Consider the following 22,992-nt stretch of genomic DNA (forward strand, 5'->3'; position numbering starts at 1 on the left):
GTTTTTTAGGATATAGTGTCAAGTCCATATACCACTGAAAAAACTCATCCTCTACACCTATTCCAGATGAATACAAATCTCTGAAGATACCCAGTACTCTGATGCCGTCTAATATGGCATTCATTTATTTGTTCATGCAAAAATAACAATCTTGTTCATAGCCTTTACAATTTAAAGGGAACTACACATATTTTATTCTTATTTAGCGTATTTAGGTATAAGTCTCCAATATTTGAGTCTTTATCCTGTTTTCCAGGTTATTGGCTATGTTTTCAAACTATTGACTGTCTTCAGATTTCAGTTACACATTACCTATAATGTCAGTGACACTGATTTTTGGCTGGGCCTGGTGGCTCAGGCCTGTAATCCTAACACTTTGGGAGGCCAACGCGGGCAGATTGCCTGAGCTCAGGAGTTCGAGACCAGCCTGGGCAACATGGTGAAACCCCATCTCTACTAAAATACAAAAAATTAGCCAGGCGTGGTGATATGTGCCTGTAGTCCCAGCTACTTGGGAGGTTGAGGAAGGAGAATTGCTTGAACCCAGGAGGTGGAGGTTGCAGTGAGCTGAGATTGCACCACTGCACTCCAGCCTGGGTGACAGAGCAAGACTCCGTTTCCACCCTCCCCAAAAAAAGACATTGATTTTAACAAGAACAAAGTTTAGTGGAGAATCCAGTAGACTGTCATCAAAGACTTCTCCTTTTCCACATCAGAGCTAATCTCATTCCTCTAATTGACTGTCTTTCTATACGTAGTTGTTTAGCTAGTTCAACCAACTATACTATTATCCAATACATATTTTTTAATTTCCCCCATATTAAGGCATTTGTTCAACATGTTTTTTTAAATTGAGATGCATTACATTTTTGAGTTCCCTGATCTACAAATATAATGACCAATGCCAAAAAAATTATAAATTTATTTTAGTAGTGCCTATTTTCATCGAGTCCCTATTGGTTCCTGGTGGTAAATGCTTCTTGTATAAGTCATGAATTTTAATAAACCCTGGAGATTTTATAACACATTATAATTAAACAAATAATTTTCATAGTGCTGGCCACTGAGTATAGCTTTCAATAGGAAAGATTTTTAGTGAGAGGGACTCCACCGTGTAGACGTCCTACATAAGGTCTCCGGAGAATGACAATTTTAGGTAAGCAGCTGTCTTCTGCCCCAGTCTCATGAGCCTTAGATGATTTTAATTTTTCACCTGTGCTTTTTTGATCAGTCAATAAGAATGCCAATTACTGTACTATGCTAACTTGCTGAATAGATCATTGAGGGTGGATACTCTACCAAACATTTAAAAAACAAACTTTTTATTCATGTGTTGGAAAAAGAAAAACTTTGTGCCCTTTTAATAATGTGGGGTCTTGCACATAGTAGGAGCTCAAAGACAATTTAAAAATAAATATTTGTTAAAAATGTACTTATTGATGTTTCATCATAAGGTGTGGAGTTTTGGCTGTTTCAACTGGGATTACTGTAAGACATTTGTTCATAGAGGGAAGTGCCTTAATAGAGATTAAAACATTTCTTTGTCTCAACAGCTTTTGTAAATACTAGCTATATACATGGGAGTCAAGGTGTTGAGTGAGGTTAAAGGACAAAAATGTACTCGTTGAACACTTATTAAAGTATATAATTTACCTCTTAATAGAAGTGAATTATTTTTTGCTACATGTTTCTTTGAATAATTTTCCAACTTCTCTTGGAATGAGCAAGAGTACTTTTCAACCTGGGTTTTACAGAAGAGCATCATTTTACCGTATCTGTCTTTCCCAGAGATCTCTCTTTATATGCCTGACGAATTATATATGGAAGTTGGAAATTTATTTTTATTGGTCTAAAATGTAACCTTTTGTGCTAAGGTAGAAACAAAAAAATCAAATATAGACTTTGCTTTTTATTGCTTATAAAATGTTTTACTTAAAAAGCTATGTTTCTAAAACTGCTTCTTGTGGGTAATACTAAACATTTTCAAAAAATTTCTTGAAGAAATTCTAAAGAGAAAAATAATTATAGGAGGCTTCTCTTTGAATTCTACTTTTTAAAGAAAAAGTAAATATATACAAATAAGGTGAATAGCAAACTCCATTTTTATTAACCCACAATTTACCAACTCCTTCATACGATTGCCTCACCTTTCTCCCACTCACATATGTAGTACTTTTTCAGTTCAAGCTTCCTTATTTCTGAATATTATCCGTTTGGTAAGGATATAAGGAAAGGGAAGCCAAAGAGGGGGATATATACTGGAGTGGAATTCTGGAGTTATGCTATCAATTGAATTTTATTGCCCCAAAAATGACATATTGAAATCACAGTCCCCAGTATCACAGAATGTGACCTCATTTGGAGATAGGACCTCTACTAGGTAATCAAGTTAAAATGAAGTCTCTAGGGTGGGTTCTAATGCAACTGTTGTCTTTACAAAAAGGGAAAATGTAGAGACAGAGATGGACACATGAAGAGGGAAGATGAAATGAAGAGACACAGAAGATGGCCATGTATAAGCCAATGAGAGAAGCCTAGAACAGATCTTGCCCTCACAGCCCTCGATGGCAACAAAATTGCTGACTTCTTGATTTCAGATTTTTACGTTCCAGAACTGTGACACAATACATTTCTGTTTTTAAGCCACTCCATTTGAGGTACTTTGTTACAACGACCCTAGAAAATCCATACAGTATATATGGAATTATTTATAAATGTAAAAATGCTTATTACAGCAAACAGTTATGTCTATGTGCCAGGTTATTAGAAAGATCTAAGCAATCTAAATATATTAACGCATTTAATCTTTACAACAACCCTTATGAGTAGGTACCATGATTTTCACCTTTTTTTAGATGATGAAGCCGAGTCTCAGAAAAGCTAATACAATTGTCCTAAGTAAGCCAGGTAGTAAGAGCTGGAGTTGGAGCTTGAATTAAGGTAGTTTTATACTCCAGCATGTATTCTTTTACCACTGCATTGATACCACACATCGCCCAGAGAGAAATAATCAAATTAATTAAAGTAATCCTCATTACGTTTCCAGAATTAGGAAGATTCCATTTTAATGGGTGAGATTTTCAATATTAGTGCTTGTATTAATTTCCTGTGGCTGCTGTAACAAATTACTGCAAATTGGATGACTTAAAACAACAGAAGTTTATTTTCTCACGGTTGTTTTGGAGGTCAGAAGTCTGAGCTCAAGGGCCGCAATTCCTCCAGAGGCTTTCGAGGAGATTCTGTTCTTTATGTTTTTCAGCTTGCGGTGGCTGCCAGCATTCCTTGGTATTTCTTGGCTGCATCACTCCAGTCTCTGCCTCTGTGGTCACACTGCTTTTTGCTCTCCGTCCGTGTGCAGTTCTTCTCTGTGTCTTTTATAAGGGCATTTCTCATTGTATTTGGAGCCCAGATAATCCGGGAAGATTAGCTTACCTCAAGATCGTCAATTTAATTACATCTGGAAAGACTTTTTTTTTTTTTTTCTCCCCCAAATAAGGTGACATTTAAAGTTCCAGGGAGTTGACATGAACACATCTTTTGGGGGGAGCCACCCTTCAATCCACTGCAAGGCTATCTTGTATTTTTTTAAGTCAATGTGCTTTTCCTGTGATCATGGTGGTCCAATATCGTTTAAGTAAACTAGTGAAGAAATACAATGACAGAAGGGGAGGGTAGAAGAGAGAAAAGAAGGATAAAAGAATAGGAGAGGAAAACATTATCCTTAGGAAGAATAAACATTAAAAACCACTATGTGCGTATCAACATTTGCCACCAAAGTGCAGCAAATGTTGCTATTTGAGAAGAATTTAAAACAAGTGAACACTGATAATTGGGGAAATGTGGTTAAATGTTTGAATAAATATATTGGAAAAAAAAGCTTTTAAGGGTCATTGAGATGATCTATTTTAAAATTATAAGCCCTTAAAAACATCATTATCATAAGAAAAGAAATGTAATTCATCATCCTAATCTTTAATAGATATGTCTCTCTGTCCTTGTTTCTATGGCAAACAAAATATAACATTTCAGCATAGTTTTGTACTATTACACGACTAAGAAACAGTTTGTCATGAGACTAAAAAACAGTTTGTCATTGGCAAGCCTTGTAAATGCAAAACAATAGTGAGTCTTCCGCATGTGAATGTTCATAGCTGGCCAAAACCTAGTTCAAAATCTAGATTTATTGGAAAATAAAATGTTATTTATAACAGAAAAGTTGGAACTTTCTTAACAGTTTTTCACGCCCTAATAATAGTACACAATGAGGATGAACAGGCAATTCACAAAAGAAACAATATAAACACTAGGAAAAAAGAAGTTGGAATTCAGTAATAAGCGAAGAAATGCAAGTTAAATATTTTTTACCAAACAGAGCAGCAGTGACAAAAATAATAATAATATCTGATATTGTAAAATATGTAAATGAAAAGGCATTTCCCTAATTGCGGTTGGGATGTAAACTAGCACCAGTTTTCCCAGGAAAATCGGATGCATGTGCATCAAAAGACTTCGAATTGTACAGATCCTTTGACCCAACAATTTCACTTATAGGCAATGTACTCTAAGGAAATAAGAATATATGTGCTCAAATATGTATGCATATGTATGTAGCTTATTTTTTGTTTATATAAGTTTGTATTAGTCACAAATTGTAGGAAATATATATGTCCAACATCAAGATGTTGGCTGAATAATGTATATCCACACATCAGAATCCATGCAGCTGCTGATAAAATGATGCAGATCTATACTGATTGACAAGAAAATGAATTGTGTTAATGATACATTGGCACACGAAAACGGTTACAGAAATATATGCTTCTGTTGGTGTGAAAAGCATAATTTATTTATATATTTTATTCAGATCCATCTATATATGTTTTATTTTATTTTTTTATTTTTGAGACAAAGTTTCGCTCTTGTTGCCCAGGCTGGAGTGCAGTGGCATGATCTTGGCTCACTGCAATTCTGCTCCCTGGGTTCAAGATTCTCCTGCCTCAGCCTCCCAACTAGCTGGGATTACAGGTGCCCACCACCAGGCCCAGCTAATTTTTTGTATTTTTAGTAGAGATGAGTTTTCAGCATGTCGGCCAGGCTTAAACTCCTGACCTCAGGTGATCCACCCACCTCAGCCTCCCAAAGTGCTGGGATTACAGGCGTGAGCCACTGCACCCAGCCATTTTACGTACTTTTTACACAGAAAAATATCTGGCAGCCAAACAAAATATTATTAATGTAATATGATTATAAATAATCTCAGAATGTTAGAATCAATATAAATTTATTAATATAATTGTTATAAATATCATAGATAATAAGAATATTATGTAGAATAGATAATAAGATTACATAAAACTTTTTTGGTATTTTTATTATTTTTTAACTTTTAATAATGAATTTGGACTACATGTAAAACAAAATGTTTTAGAGGTATTTAAATACATTCTTTAATGAGTTCTCCATCACAAAAGGAAGCAGTATATTAGGCAATGTTCATGAGCACGTTTTGAGATTTGACTCACTAAATTTTGCATTGTGGACATACATAGTTAATAGAAACTACACATGGAGAATTTCTTAAGGTAAAATTTTAAAATTTGTTGCCTTAGAAAAAATACATTTTCAAAATTAAATACAAAAATCCAATAATATGCTTCTGCTTCTTTCTAAGGAACAGGAGTTTAAAATTTACAATAGATATGTGACTGTCAAGTGAAGAATATTTAGGGCACAAAGAAATAAGATGAAATGAAGGGAAAATAGGCAGATTTTAAAATAAGAGATATTTTTCTGCTATTCTTGCTACTGCTTGCTTTATATTCTGAAATAAAACATTGCCAGGACCTTACTCACATTCAACTCAATTCAATACAGGTTTTTTCTGAGCTCCTAGAAGTCATCACACCACGGTCACAAGCCTCAAAGAGACCAAGCCTTGACCCTCCCATATTCAAGCAATTTCCTGATTCATACAAAAGGGAAATTTTACTAGTAGCAATTAGAAATGTTACACTGGCAATGTGACTCTGAAGAGTTCTTCTTCTTATTTTTTTTTTCTGTATAATATTATGGAGTTCAACGCAATATTTTGATATATGTATACATTGTGGAATGATTAAATCAAGTTAATTCACATACCCATCACTTCACATTTTTTTTTTGCAGTGAGGACATTTATAATCTACTCTCTTAGCATTTTCAAGTACATAGTACATTGTTATTAACTATAGTCACCATGTTATACAATAGATCTCCATAATTAATTCCTCCAGTCTTACTGAAACTTTTTACCCTTTGACAACATCTTCTCATTCTCCTTCAACCCCCCAGCTGCTGGTAACCACCATTCTGCTCTCTGCTTTTATGAGTTCGATTTTTTAAGATTGCATAAATAAATGAGATCATCAGGTATTTATCTTTCTGTACCTGACTTATTTTGCGTAACATGATGTCTTCTAGGTACATTCATGTTGTTGCAAATGAAAGAATTTTCTTCTTTTTTAAAGCTGAATAATATTCATATATACATATATAATCACATTTAAAAATATTTTTAGTTACTGGTTTTCTTTCATTTGCGCTATTCTGGAATGCCACTCTAGGCAGAAGATTGAGTTGAAAGGCCAATGCTTTCTCAAAGTAAACATGAACTCTCTGTACCTTTGTCTTCTTTGGTTGTAAATTGCTCTAAGAAAAATTATAGATATGGCAAGTAAGACTAAGAAGTAGGCTCTCTCTCAGTGTTGAATGTCTTAGCCTTCATTTAGTTTGATCACCAAGTTGAAGGTGGTTATAATTGCAACACATCTGTCATCTCATGCTTTGAATCTGTTTATTTAAATATATTTAAAATATTTATTAACAGATACATATACATGTTAAAAAGTAAGATAGAGCACAAAAGGCTTAAAATGAGGGAAATCACTGTTTTTTTTACTACTTTCCATTCCTACTGCAGATTCTGTACAAGCAACTATTTTCTGTTTGTTCCCTTCATGTTGCTAAATAATATACCTACACATATTGCATTCTCTGCTTCCTGATAGGATATTGAGGATTTACCCTCTTAGACCACCTTCAAGCTTCTTGCTAATCTTTACAAAATAATCACATGCTTTAATTTTAGGTAAAAAAAATGAACACTATTTGCATTATTAAGAAGAAATACATGATTTCTCAGTGCCAAGTAGTGACCTTAGATCCATTTCTTTTCTGTTAAAACTTTTGTCTCCCTCAGTTGCTATTTTACCTTTTATTAGAGGATTTTCTTTAAAATGATTACATTTCCCAACAGAGTTTTATCAGAGACATTTTGCTGTAAAAAAAAACAAAAAGGCCTGGGTCATAGGTCTTTTCCTTCTTGGTGTACTCCTGGGTATAAGGATTACCACATCCTTAAGTACCAGAGGGAACACAGAAGGCAAGCAGCATATGCAACTACACATATTTAAAAATATCTTTATTCAATCTACACTTATGACTGATGGTTTGTTAGGATATAGAAATAGGTAAAGAGCTCTAAAATATAAGAACAAAATTAAAGAGACAAACCTAGGATATCTAACATTTAACTAATAGATGTTCCAGGAAAGAAACCAAGAGAATTGGGAGCAGGATGCTATTTAAAGAAAAGGGTACATCTAGATATATAGATAAATGGATAGATATAGTAATAAATATAGACATAGTACTTAAAGAACCATAAGCTCTAGATGGAAAGAGCAAGCTAGAATTTTTTTCAAGGAAATTCGTAGAAGTTTTACATTGCCTTCGAGCATCCACTGTGTGGATGAGAAGTCTGAAGCTATTCAGAAACTTGTTTCCTTCCAGTTGCTTCCTTTTACTCTCTGGGAGCTTTTAGAGTCTTCATTTTACTTTGGAATTCTAAAATTCCATAACGTGATTCTCTGTCAGTATTTTTGAAAATTATTTTGCTAGAGATTCAGTTTGCCCTTTCAATGGGGAGCTTTATGGTTCTTTAACTCCTCCAGCAAATTTTTGTTTTGTTTTGGTTAGACTTTTTTTTCCTGTAACTCCTATTCAGTCAGATGTTAGACCTCCTAGAATTGTCTTTTTTGAAAAATGTCCTTAACTTTATTTATTTTCTCATTTTTTTGGCATATTTTAGGCATTCACACATTTAATTTCCAAGAACTCTTTCTTTTCTCCAATTGCTTATTTTTCATGGCAGCATGATTAATAAAATTTAATTTGTTGGGTGATATAAATTGGAAGATATTATTACTTGTTATTGCTATTATTATTCTCCTATCTCCTCAGTTGCTCTTGTGGGGATTTTTTTTGTTTGTTTATTTTGCCTTTCATATTGTGATATTATTTTTTAAAACATGTTAATTGACAGTTTAATTGTCCATTAACAGCTGACTGTGACCTCTGTGTTTGATTTTATTTTCAGTTGGCATTCCTACCTATTAGTGATCACACAGAGAGCCACAGGACTCACAGAATGTAAGAACACCAAGCATTTGTTCCTCTAGCCTTCCTAATTTTCTCTAGAATAAAAATACCTTCATTTTCACGTCTAAGAATGAGATTTCTGATTACCATTCCATCGGAAGTGGGGTATGATGTTGTGGACATGGGTTTGAGATGATTATATGCAGACTTGCAACTAATCCCATGCTTTCAGCCCATTGCCTCAACATGAGCTTCCCATCTGGGGTTCTGCAGGATACGCTGCTTCCTTTTTTTTCCAAAGTCTTTCTTCAATGGCTCTAAGCTAAGGTCTCCTCTGAGGTGCTGCATCATTTACCACTCTTCTATCAGCTTTTTGTTTTCCAAAGTTTTGTGAAATCTGTAATCCACTGATAGCCCCTTTCTGATCTTTTGGTCATTCTTGGTTTAACTGCTTGTGTCTAAATCATCAAGCATTCATCAAGCACCTACTTTGTGCTTGCGTGCTGTGGGCGGGCACAAGACAACTATAAGAGGCAAAGACCTGCCTTGAATAAACTTAGATTTTAGCAAATGACAAAAGACCAGTGCAAATGATAATGAGTAACAAGTAGTAAGACATAGCACTGACATATGCCCCAGGTGTAGAGTGCTGTGGGAGTTCAGAGTACTTAGAGTGAGCTCTGGATGACAGAAACATTTTGAACTTGTGGGAGGAAGAGAGTTTGTGGACAAGTCTATTTCATTGATCTTTCTGAGTGTTTTTACCCTAATACAGCAATTGTATGGACTATTAATGAGGCTGACTGGCTAGTACTAAAGGTTAAATGTTGAAGAGTGGTAGGAACAAATAATCAAGAGCCTTAAAGTTTAAACCTCATGTGGTAGTAATGATGATAATTTTTAAAATGTAGGAAGAATTAATACATTGTGTGGCAGTTCATCTCTTGTAGCTCTGCTGTATAGATAAGTAAATCAAGGTGCTGATAATTAAACTTGGCCTTGACTAACAAAGGAAGGGGTCCAGAAAGACAAATACCACATGATCTCACTCATGCGTGGAGTCTAAAAAAGTTGATTTTATAGAAGTAGAGAGTAGAATGATGGTTACTAGGGACTGAAATGTTTGAGGGGTTGGTGTTGGGGAGATGTTGGTCAAAGGATACAAAATTTCAGTTAGATAGGAGAAATAAGTTTAAGAGAGCTATTGTACAACATGGTAACTATAGTAAACAATATATTATATTCCTGAAAAATGCTGACAGAGTGGATGTAAAGTGTTTTCATCACAAAAATGATAACTATGTGAGGCGATACATAAGTTAATTAGCTAGTTCATCATTCCACAATGTATGCCTGCTTCGAAGCAATATTTTATGCATGGTAAACACATACAATTTTATCCATCAATTAAAAAGATTAAAAAAAGAAATGAGCTCTTGGTCTGAGGTCTTCTTCACTGCACATGGTCTAAATCTCAACTCTAATGATAAGGTAAAGCTTTTCATTCCTTTTATGCATGAAAATTCTGCACATACTCAGAGATGCTACTAAGCTGAACATTATAATGTAAAATTGTGAAGCAGAATGCATGCTTTACACAGAATTATTTTGAGTAATGTCTCCTTCAGTCTTCATTCACTGATTCATTCATTTGCTCACTAATTTGTTCAATATTTTATTCATTCTTTTCATGCAGGTGTTAAATGCTGGAATACAAATATGAATGAGCCACTTATCTCAACGGCTTTATTTTCTGGATATAAAGAGACAATTTCTTGGATTCTTTAGGTTATTTCTAGGCCACGCTAGTGTTTCTCTTTTGACTTTTTTTGCAGGCCACCCACAATCTGGAAAATAGAGTTCACTTTTTGCCTTTCTGATAACGCAGCAAGAACACTATGGCCAGGTATTAGATTTAGTAAACAAATCTCCAAAGTATTTTTTCCAAAACATTTTATCCAAAATATTTCCTAAAGCTCAGAACATTTCCTCTCTTGATTTTTAAATCCCAGTGTCTTTAATGGATATTTAATCTGCATGTTTCTGGCTCATTTACATGTAACTCAGCACAACATTATTTTATGAGAGTGTTTCAATGTCCAAGAATTTTCATGAGTTTCTGGTATTCTCTCTTTTTCAGTACTAACCCCCACTGCCTCTACCACCTCCTCCACCGTATTGAAACCTGGAAATCCTATTATATCTGCAGCCTTAAAGTTCAAGTTCTGTTGAAAACCTAAAATTCAGAATGTTTGATGTCAAAGGTATATTTTCATTACTGTATTCCATATCTGTTTCTCCTGTTGTATGTTTCAGAAAAGTTTAGAGGAAGGAAAGGGAGGAAAGGACCATTTTTTTCTATGAAGACTTTGGCACATACGTGTTCTGCTGGATCTTTCCCACATGCAAGTGTGAACATGAAGACAGAGCAGGACCTTATTTTTCCTTGAAGAATATGCTGACATGGGTATTTTATTTTGTCGTTGGAATTGAGTTTTTAAAAAGCTGTGCTGAATCAGAAGGTGAAAACAGTGATGGAAAGTTTCAGCATCATTCTGCCTTCCCTCTCCTTTCCATCACCAAGAAATAACAATAATAAAAAATCCCACTGAGAATATGCAGCACATTCCAAGAGAGTTGATCATAATTGTGTTTTAGCAGTCCTTAAATTTTATAAAGAAATGTCCAAATTAACCTAGTGGAGCCTGTAGTTTCATATCTTTTACCTTCCAATTGCTTCTATTATTGCTATGGCCATGATTGTTATTACTGCAGGCATCTCACTATGTTTTCAAACAAAAGCCTGGCTCCCATTTCTGAAAATGTCACAAGAACTAAGCTCCCTGTAAAATTTTAAGGAAACATTTTTAAACTAAGTCTGTGCAGGTTCAATCTGAAGTTCATTAATGGCTTCTTTTAAGCCAAACACGGTCTTGCGAGGCCCATTAGTGTGAGCTGGAGACGCTGAAGGCCCATATAGCTTCTTGGAGTCCAAGAATGCCTCACTCGAGCTGGCATCATGCCCCAAAGTGTGCTGTTTGGGGCCTTTACTGAGTCCAGGTAAAATTCACATCTCATTTCTTTTTCTTGATTCTGTCAGTGAAGAGGAAATATAAGATAGTGCTAGCCTGCCTGAAGAATTAGCAGCCAGATGATGGGTCTCCTTTATTGGCAGGACTGAGGCAGCTTTTCTGCATGTGGTGTCTGTTTAGCAGAATGTTCTGATGTTGCTCTGTGGCATCCTCATTTGTGGTTTCTTAATTAGAAATGCTATGATCATGCTATGGCCAAATATATAATAAGGCTCCGTGGGATACAGAATTCTTCATAGGGCCTGTGAGGCATCTGCATCTTCTTGGAGAGACACACTTATAAGGGAACTTCTTATCCCTAGGCTTGATGACTAGACCTTGTGATGAATAAGCTTGCATTTGAGTGGCCTATTTCTGACTGTAATAGTAATGGTTCCCATTTACTCATTCAACTGATTCTATGTACCAGGCACCATCCTTGGCAGTGGGGGTATACTGGTGAATAATAAAGACAAAATATATCCCTCAAGGATGTCGCAGAGACACATGACAATAACACAATTTTTTTTGGAAATGCTTTGAATAACTCCCCTAAGAAAATTAAAGCAGGAAAACAGGATGAAGAATGATGGGTTGTGTATTTGAGTGGTACCTGTGGGAACTATTTCATCAGATAGATAAGCCAATTGGGGAAGAACTCCCAGAAGGACTGGCAATAGGAGGTATCTAGATGCAGTGAGAGAATGAACCACAGAATATCTGGGAGAAACTAATCCTAGGAAGAGTAAATAGTTAAGGGCGAGTGTTCTGGAGTTGAGATAAGCCTTGTATACTTGAACAGCAATGAAAATCCATCTGGGTAGAGGAGACTGAAGTAGAATAAGTATTAGAAGATGAAGTTGAATTTTTCACTGTCACTATTTCATCAATCATGAAATGTATCTCTTGCTCCTTGACTTTGGGATCATCCACTTGATCCCAAGTAGATGGCAGAGACAACAGGATGCCAGTTCTGACTGGGGGCTTTAAGAGGGGTGGCACAATTTCACTCTACCACAGCTAGTCCACCATTCCCAGGAGGAGGAGGAGAGAAGCATGGAGAGAAAGTCTTCCTAACTGCCGCAGCCTGAGCAGTCCTGCCCCCAGAATGGCTGGCTAAAGCAAATCCACTTAGCCAATTCACAGATTTGTGAGAATAAATGATTATAGTCCTTGAGTTTGTGTTTTCTTTTTTTAATGCAACATTATTGTGGCAATGGTTAATCAATATAGGAACCTGATCATTTAGGATCTCCAGGGTCTTGTTACAAAGTCAGATGTCCCTGAAGTATAATGAAGTCATTAGATGGTTTTGGGTAGGGAAATGAGATAAGTTGAATTAAGTTTTTAAAAGATTATTAAAAGTCTTCACCTTGTTGAAGTATAAACTATAGAAAAAAAGAGAGATGCCAGGTAGTTCAGAAGCAATAGTTCAAGAGAAAGATGGTAGTGGTCAAAATGCTCCCTTGTTTATTAAAAAAAAAGATAAACAGTAAATTCTGATTTCTGTCTTAGAACTTTGGTAATTGTATGACAGTCAGTGAAATCAAAGGCATTAATATGTTCTGTGTTAAGAATATGTGCTGTGCTCCACAAATAGAATGAATTTTCCTACAGTACAAACAGTCAAATCTAGTAGAACTATTTTTTGTTCACATGAAAAACAGAAAATGCAGCTTGAAATTAGGAAAAATCTCTCCTGAGCTTTGAAGTATAAAAAGAGAAGCCACTGCGTGGAGAGAAGAAACCAAATACTCTCTCGGTTCTGTGTCTGAAGTCCGGGAGAACTGTACAGCCATAATACAGTAAGAAGGAGAGAGAGAGCAAGTGTGCTTTGCACTTGAACAGTAAGTCAGGAGAACTAATGTCGCTGTCATGTCTCTAAATAATCTTGAGTAAGTGAAGTCATATCTCTTCCTTGGGTTTCCATGTACTCACCAGAAAAATAGGATAATAAGTGCCTTAGCTGCTTATAAGCTTACCCTGAGAATTATGTGTGCTAAAACACTTTGAAAAAAATATAGTGCTATGTCTATAGAAAATACAATTATAAAACTTGAAAACCAGTCAAGATATTTGCTAGTAAAAGATAATTAGTACTATATATGCAAGAATTCCTGCTAATTTACCTCAAATATTGTAATTATTAGCACACCTAGGGAATTTCCATTTTTACTGGATAAGAGTTGGATTACATCTGAGTGTGACCTAGCACAATTGCTCTTATATTCAAATTTTGAGCTAAAAAAGCCTGACACCCAAATAGAAAATATATCAGACTTTCAAAGTGGTTCATTATCGAGGAGGTACTAGGGAAGGATTCTGGCTCAGCTAGAGGTTTTTTTCTGTATTGAAGGAAGAAATTATGTTTTATTTTTTTCTGTATTAAAGGAAGCATTACTCTCTCAGGAAAAAAAAAAAAAAAAAACTTCTACCAAAATTACAGATGCTTTGCCAAGCCTACGAGTAACTTCACCTGCTCATATGAATTATCTATTCTGATATTTGTCCTAAAATAGAAGACAAGGAATGATGAGAGCTCTCATGCATGCTTTTTCAATTTCTCCTGCCCACTTTAAAACTCCTATGTCATTTGAGGGAAAATTCTACTTCACTTATAAGGACAACTGTAAAATCTTCATGCGAACTGACATTTTAAAACCAAACTGCCCACTTGTATTTTATCATTGGTCAAAAATACTGTTGGTCTTGTGTTCCAAAATAAACCAAAATAAGACTGTAAGTGGAAAAGTTGGGTGAGGCCATGAGGACTCTGTCCAGAGGGGAGTGATCTGGCCAACTGACTTTCCTTCTCAGGTAAAGGGAATCTCAGCCTTCCCCACAGAGTAACTAGGGGACAGAAGTTTTCCTTTCTTTCCTTTATCTATGTCCAATAAGGCAAAAGGAAGTTCTGGAAGGAGACATGCACTCTCCAGTCTGGAATTTAGCCCCCTAATTTGGCACTGTATTTTTGTCTGTTACTAGGGCTCCTCTGCAGGGACAAAGTTGTCCTATGCTAGCTGACAGTGAACTGTGTTGGTTCTAATCATCAAACAGCAACAAGCCCTTCTTCTCATTAATTTTCTGATCTTTATATCATCAGATGTTGTGGGAAATTATAGGTATACAATTCAAACCATCTATTTGAGGGCCAAGAGGCTCACAAATGCAAATTATGCCTAACACTTTTCTCCAGCAGCCAGAAGGGCAACTAGGGTACTACTTGATGGCTTTTTCTTTATGGTATGAATAGTTTGAGACTCTTGTTTCAACTGCATTGTAGTTGCTTATTTCCTGATTTCATGTTTGCTTTAAAAATTGTTTTGCACTAATATTGTTTATAGTGCTTTATAAGCAGTGGTCTTTGAACTTTACAGAGAATGTATGCCCAATTTTGTGTATAAATGAATATATGTATTGTGGTGAACTGGGGATCAGAAGCATTCATGGTATTCTCAAGAGGTCTGTAATGCAAAAATGGGAAAGGTACCTTGCTAATAAAGGAGTCACTTGTCTAGTCAGCTCAAGAATGTTAGCCTTAAGCTACTAAGGCAAGACTGGACCCATAGTCAAATAGGATGAAATAAAAGCTGGGGCCACTACCCAGTGTGCTTCAGATTCCATCATCTAACCACTTTTGAATTTGAGCTTTATTTCTTCCTTTGGTTTCATATTCTATAGTCCTTTGGCTTGTAACCTGCAGACCTTTTTACAGCATACTACCTTATTATTGATAGGTCATTTGAACAATCTATCACTTTGATTTGTTTCTTCTTTGCACTAGAATCAAAAAAAAAAAAAAAAAAAAGAAGAGGAATGAAGAAGGGCTAGAGAGGGGTTAAGGGGAAAAATGAGAAACTCAAAATCTTTCATTTATTCTCAGTTAGGCTCCCTTGATATTATTACTCTCCAGTTCTGAACCCAGATCCAGAGATTCCACGGTTCCACAGTCTCTGACTACCTAGAAATGAAATTTAGATGTGTAATATAAGTTTTGGTAGTTCTAAGAATAGGAGAGCCTTTCACATATGTCTTTCTTCTACAAATTCAGTGACTCCATTCCTACCACCCAAGCCATATGGAGCATGTCTTTTCCAACCTCTAACAGACCAAATGGGTTGTTCTCTTCTTACTTGGTGTCATATTTGGATTGACTTGATCAGCCGCATGATTTGGCATTTCCTGTTGCCTGGTTTGCTAACAAGGAGTCTTCCATTCCGGGCTGCTTGGACTATGAGAAAGTTGCATCCTGGCTCCTTCTAACTTTTGCTCTATTCTCTTAAACTGCTTCATCAGACAGGATCTCATAACAGCTCTCATCTGGCCTCCAGACACATGTTGATTTAGCAGGTTACATTTTCTTTTCCTTGTCTTTTTTTTTGGAAACAGTCCAATAGATGCAAGGGCCGCAAAATGTTTAGGCACTTACTGTCTTTAAACATTAGAGAAATAAACTGCTGGTCATTGATTTAGCACTTCCAAATCTCATGCACAAAATTACAAACATAAAGTGCTCAACTTTTATTTGTTTATTTTATTCTTTTGAGACAGAGTCTCACTCTGTCACCCAGGCTGGAGTGCAGTGGCACGATCTTGGCTCACTGCAACCTCCGCCTCCCAGGTTCAAGTGATTCTCCTGCCTCAGCCTCCTGAGTAGCTGGGATTACAGGCATGCACCACTACGCTGGGCTAATTGTATTTTTAGTAGAGACACAGTTTCACAATGTTGCCCAGGCTGGTCTCAAACTCCTGAGCTCAGGCAATCCACATGCCGCGCCTCCCAAAGTGCTAGGATCATAGGCATAAGCCACTGCACTCGACCTCAACTTTTAATAATTGGAATAATAATAAAGATTTTTTGTAAAGCCAGGAGAAAGTGAAAATGACTTTTAAAAATATCACTGGAAAGTCTAGGGTGAAAACTTGGCCATATAATGTGCTCCCTAAAGGAATACAGATTATATATCCCATGTGATGACTCCTCAGACTCTGAAAACAAAGCTAGGTGTAAGCTCAATTCAGATTCTAGTTCTTACTCTGCCATGCTGATTTTGTGGGTCACCTTGGGCCATAAGTTTTAATTCTTCAGTACTCATGATTTTTCAGCTGAAACACTGTAACTACTGTAATTTTTATTCTTTTAAAATATTCCTTGACGCTGAAACACATTCTTAAACATATAGACAACATCATATACCAACTACACAACACAGAGAAGTCATATTTTACCATCTTCTGAAAGTCTAAAAGATTTTGGAGGAGTGAGTTATTTTCTGAAGTTGCATTAATGTTACTGAGATCCTAGGTTGCCATTTAGGACACCGAACCAAGAGTAGCAAGTTGGTGTCTCCACAAAGCCAAAAACAAAAAACCTGGAGAGAGAGAAAAATAGAATAGAGCATATGTCAGTGCTGACATGGCTTATCTTGTTGACATGTTTTAACAAAATGTTTACTTCAGAGCCCTCTGTTCAGCAGAATTGAGTTGAAGGTTGCCAACCAAAATGGTTAATTAGTGTCTAATCAAGACAGCTAAAATGAGTAGTTAGTTCCCATCTTTGAGAATGTCTCATGTCTAAAAAAAGTTTTAAATAAGTTTGGCCTGCCTGACAGGTGTCAACTATGAGTGAGGCATTTGTAAGGCCACATGAAGCATAAGGCCAACTGCCTGGGACCTCTGATTGAACTTGTCAACCGAATTAGGTGCTTCCATCTGGACATCAGCTCTGCTCCTACGCGTAAGAACTGACCCGCTGAACTGAGGTCATAGATACCAACTCCAACTCCCGAGTTTACCTAAGAGTTTTGAAATAGTCACCAATTCTTGACTATTTTTTTAAAGCAGTCTGTTCTTGTGGCAGAATTCTTATCTAACACTTGGCATCTTTTTCTTTTTCCTTCCTTCTTCCTTCCCGTTCTCCCTCAATCCCTTCTTTTCTTCCTTCCTGGATACTTGTTCTTAAAATTTTTATTTTCTAAATCTAATCTTGTTTTTAATGCTCAGGATGAGGCACAAGAACCTGATTTAGAGATGTATCATATTTGACCTACTGGGAAGGCCTCCACGATGCAGAAAATAAAGTTGAGAATAGAAACTAGGGGGAAAAGGTTTGTAGTATATTTTCATGCTCCTAGTAAATAAAATCCATTTACTTCCCAAATTTACATTTTCCTTTAATAATCAAGAACAGTATTCTCAAACACAGAATCTGCTGGAGTTCAGTGTTTAATTGGCTATTTTTTTAAGATGGCCATGGATCTTTGTCTTCAAATTATTATATAATTGGCAAATAACCAAAGTTCTAACAAATGCTTTCCTCATTTCATACATAAATGACAACTTCGCTTATATCCAAACTACACTTGCTCATCAGTTGCAGCCATACATTTGGCTACAGAAACAAGAGTTAGGTAAAAATCAAAGAAAACACTCATTCTGTGAGAATTTTAATTTAATTAAACCAATTAAGTTAATTTAACCAATTAAGGTTATTTAAAATTTTAGGTGATGTCATATATTTTACTATTATTTCTAAATGCTTTGCTGAACATCTTTTATATCAATAAGTTTGTAATAAATGTATATCAACATATATTTATATAAAAGCATACTTTTTTAAAGATTGTTTTCCCATGTATATAATATTTAATTATTCATCTTTACTTTCATTTGTTTCCTAGTCCTATTCTTTTCTTGTTTCTTTAAGTAAGAATTTTTCCTTTTTCTTATAATGTTCGCTATTAGTAATACAGCCATCCAAAGATTCAGTCAGTTGTCTAGGGAGGGTAGTAATATAATCGCCCAACGGGTTCACCTTGCCCTCTGCCTAGACAGAACCGATTTATCAAGACGGGGAACTGCAACGGAGAAAGAGTAATTCACGCAGAGCCGGCTGTGCAGGAGACCAGGGTTTTATTATTACTCAAGTCAGTCTCCCCGAGCATTCGGGGATCAGAGTTTTTAAAGATAATTTGGCGGGTAGGGGCTTGGGAAGCGGGGAGTGCTAATTGGTTAGGTTGGAGATGGAATCACAGGGGGTCGAAGTGAGGTTTTCTTGCTGTCTTCCATTCCTGGGTGGTGAAATGGCAGAACGGGTTGAGCTAGATTAACCATCTGGGTGGTGTCAGCTGATCCACCCAGTGCAGGGTCTGCAAAATATCTCAAGCACTGATCCTAGGTTTTACAATAGTGATGTTATCCCCCGGAGCAATGTGGGAGGTTCAGATTGGAGCCGGAGGCTGCATAACCCCTAAACTGTAATTTCTAACCTTGTAGCTAATTGGTTAGTCCTGCAAAGGCAGACTGGCCACCGGGTAAGAAGGGGTCTTTTTGGGAAAGGGCTGTTATCAATTTTGCTTCAGAGTCAAATCATGAACTGGATTCCTTCCCGAAGTTAGTTTGGCCTATGCCCAAGAATGAACAGCTTAAAGGTTCGAAGCAATATAGAGTTGGTTAGGTCTGATTTTTTTCACTGTCATTATCTCCTCAGTTATAATTTTGCAAAGGCAGTTTCAGTAAGAATGGAAGTATATTTTCATGGCATGTATATAATTTTTGTTTAGAGAACTACTCATTTTAAAATGTGGGTATTAATCATAACTTAAGTGGATTGCAACTTCTCAAGTCGCCACCTTTTACCTGAAATGTCTATGATGTCTGTGCATCTGCAGTAACTGTACACCTCATCCACTGGCTGCACATTCAGCATAGTATTTTTGCTTAAGAGAGAAAACATGGCAAGTGGATATGGATACATGGCTTTAGAAATAACAATAGGTAACACAGAAGAATTTTCTACTAGATACTAATTTTTATTAACTAAGCATGTAATTGATATTTTGGGCTTGTGAAATAAGAGAACAAACCCTCAGTGGCACACATTTAACTTGACACCACATTTTTTTTAGTAAAATACTTTATTGGCAATCAGGGGTAGTTCTGAGTTTTGTGGGGCCTGAGAATTATATTACTTAGGGTGTCCTCTTAAAAAAAGGGGGGGCACATTATTTTACACAATATATAAAATATTATTTTCACAAGAGTGAATATTTATTTAGAATACAAAATTACAACAAATTATAAATTGTACGAAGTTGACACATGGCCACAAACATTACAACATCAGGAAAAATAATAATTCATGCTGCCTTTTTATATGATGACAATTTTTTAATTACATCCATACAAAAGATAGAAAGATAATTTAATCTTTCTTCTAGAAGGGTCAATAAAAATTTGTGATTTTTATTGAAGAAAAATTTTCCTTCAGTTTCTTAACTTGTTATTGGAAATGTCATGTAAATGTTAAGAATTGCTATCAAATTTGAGGAAACCTCTCTCATCTTTTTTTTACATATGAGCTGTAAGATTTGAAGGGTGTGTATGAGTGTGTGATTAATTGTAAATACTATTCAAATTTATGATATTCTTTAACTAATGTGTCATTGCTGTCCTTGTTGTAGTGACACATGAGTTTTATGACATTGTCAATGTCAATGTTTTGTGTCAAATAAAAACAATATAAGAACCAGTAAACTATAATTGACCAAAGGAAGAAAATGAACAACGCTATATTCCAGCAAAGGTGAGGAGTCCCATTTGGATAAGATACAGGGTGCAGGTAAGAGAGGAGAGACAAAAAAGAAAAAAAAATATTGGAGTCAGAGAGCGAAGAAGAGCAGGCTCATATAATACAAAGAACGTTATACAGTAGGCAAAGCCAGATGTGAATCCTAGCTTTGCCATTTGCTACCATATAGAACCTTGCTACCATTAACTAAACTATGCATGGAAATGACTGCCAGACCATAAATAAATCTCACCAGAACAAACTAAAAGTGTCTTCAAATCTTCCTTAGCCTATTCCCAAAAATGCTTGTGGCTCTTCCAACACCACCCAACATAAAGGTAAGTGTGACAGAAGAAAAGCTGGAGTGGAAAGTGTCAGTGGAATTAACCAATTGCAGAGACAATATCTTACACTTTTCAATTTTGTAATAATCATAAAAAAAACATTTATAAGGCCCATTAGGGCTGTAAGATTGTGCAAGTGAGAGGCCCAGAACGGTAAGTTTTATCGGTTTCACAGTAAACAAGCCGCTGCTGGCAATGTCATGGTGGAAATGATGTTTTGGGTACTTCGTACATAACCGTGATAACCACACATTAAGATGGAAATTGAGGCTAACTCAGAAGTGGCTGCCACCCTTGCTCCTCCTCTGTACTTACAGTAAGATCACATTTCTGTGTCTGGTAATGACACTTGTAACTGTTGTTGACCATGAAAAGAACTTGTTACTGGGTATCTGAAAGCTTCCAGAGATCACTGTATTTATTCCCTGCTTCTAGCGTACTTTGATTGGAAAAGGCTGAGGAGCAGTGGAGAGACTACACGAACATATTATCCAAATTTTATGATCACTGAAAAGCTCAACACATCTTAACATGAAATAGACATTACACAGTAAAAAACAAAAATAAAATTTCTTATTTTCCAAAAAAGTAGACAAAAAAAGAACCAAATTTTTCTAAATGAGAAACATTGTGTTTGCTGTTCATTAACTTTTTTGTTATTGGATTAAATGCTGAAACTCATAAATGCTTGTTATAAAAGGATTTTATCATATTACTGCTTCTCTATATTCTTACTCCATGGAATATGATTTCTTTCCCCTGCTGGCCAGTGGTTGTCTACTCTGGCTATAAAATAGAATCACTGGAGTACTTTTAAAAAATACCCATTTCCTAGGCATACTCGTAAGTATTTGCAACTTAAAAAACCAACCTAAATAATTTTAATGCACAGTTAGGGCTGATAAACAATTTACCAAATAAAAATCAGAACAAGACATCTTTAGGTTAAGCTTCAGCGGTTCCATTACTGTGCCAGGATTTAAGAGAGAGGAAACAGAGTCAAGAGTCTGTTTATTTCAGTCTACAAGCATTATAGCTCCACCTACTGGGAGGATGGGCCTTTAAAACGGAGTGTCTACTTTATTTTTCATAAATACGGTTGCTTTCGTTTCATCCATGGCAAAATAAATTCAATTCTGATTTAATAACAAAAATTAATTATTCTCTTAGTCCACTTGTGCTGCTGTAACAAAAATACCTTCAACAACAGAAATTTATTTCTCACAGTTCTGGGGGCTGGGAAATTCAAGATCAAGGTGCTGACAGTTTCAATGTCTGGTGCGGTCCTATTTTCTGGTTCACGAATGGCACCTTCTCACTGTGTCCTCACATCGCTGAAGGAGCAATGAATCATTCTGGGATCTCTTTTATAAGGACATTAATCCTATCAGGGTTCCGTCCTCATGACCTAATCACTTCCCAAATAACATAACCTAATAACATCCCACCTAATAATAAACATTTAAGAATGTTGCAGGGAGGACACAAATACTCAGTCCATAGAAGTACCTAAAACCTGTATTTTGTAAATAAAATAAAATTCCTAGTTTCTTGGCTATGGTGAAAGGTAAGACAAATGTAGACAAACATTATCAACATACTTCTTCAAATGTTGAAGATTTCTCGAAGTAGGCGTTCCATTTTATCTTTACTTCATATCCCAACTTTTTAATACATATGCAAAGAATTCCATCCAATACCTTTTGATGAATGAATGGCACAGTTTTCACCACAGAAAAATAGTAAATGGGATGAAAACTTGTGCTTTGGCTCCTGATCTATAAGGCACACCTTCTTACTCTAAGGAACTATTTTGGAATAATTACTCTCACTTTGACCTTTACTAATTTGTTAAAAATTAGTTTTAGAAGTCCTTTGGCTTTTAAGTCTTCTGTTGGGAGAGAGAAAAAGAGGCCAATGGATGGTAATGCTGTCTTTTCTTCTTCACTTTTGACCTGGCATATTTCTTTAAACTGAAAATGCTCGTCATTAAATATGTACTTTTAGTTGGTGTAGAAATACATGATAAATGCTTTCTTCTTTTTATTTCACTGTTTTCAAAATACTGAATTTGTTTTCTAAATTCCTCCAATGGTTATCAATGTGGGTACTTTATGATACCAAAATGAATGCATGAATTCGAACTTTTTTGATGTGTACAATTTTTATAGTCATTATTTTTATTGCTATTCAAATTATTCCTACTGTCACCAGTGGGAGCTCCTTCAAACTGGTTTTCAAATCCTTTAGATTTAATCCTAGGAGACTTTTTCTCCTTTTGCCTCCTCATTTTCTGGAATGACAAAATGTTCTAATCTCCTATTTTACAATTCTGCCCTAGATCTAGAATCAGCCATTTTTTCCAAGAAGCCCTAGTTCATTTAGTGGAAAATAGTAGAGACAACTGGACAACTGTCAGGACAATAGGCATTCTCTTTGCCATTGAGTTGTCATTGCTAGTCATGATCAATAGACAGGGCTCAGAAATACATGTTTTTAAAGATAGAATGTATTAAGAGTTTATACAAATATTATTCAAATTGTATTTGGAGCTGTCTTAGTCAGCTTGGGCTGCCATGTGAAATAGGAG

The sequence above is a fragment of the Macaca mulatta genome, chromosome 5 (assembly GCF_049350105.2).
Source record: "Macaca mulatta isolate MMU2019108-1 chromosome 5, T2T-MMU8v2.0, whole genome shotgun sequence".
Classification (NCBI taxonomy): domain Eukaryota; kingdom Metazoa; phylum Chordata; class Mammalia; order Primates; family Cercopithecidae; genus Macaca; species Macaca mulatta.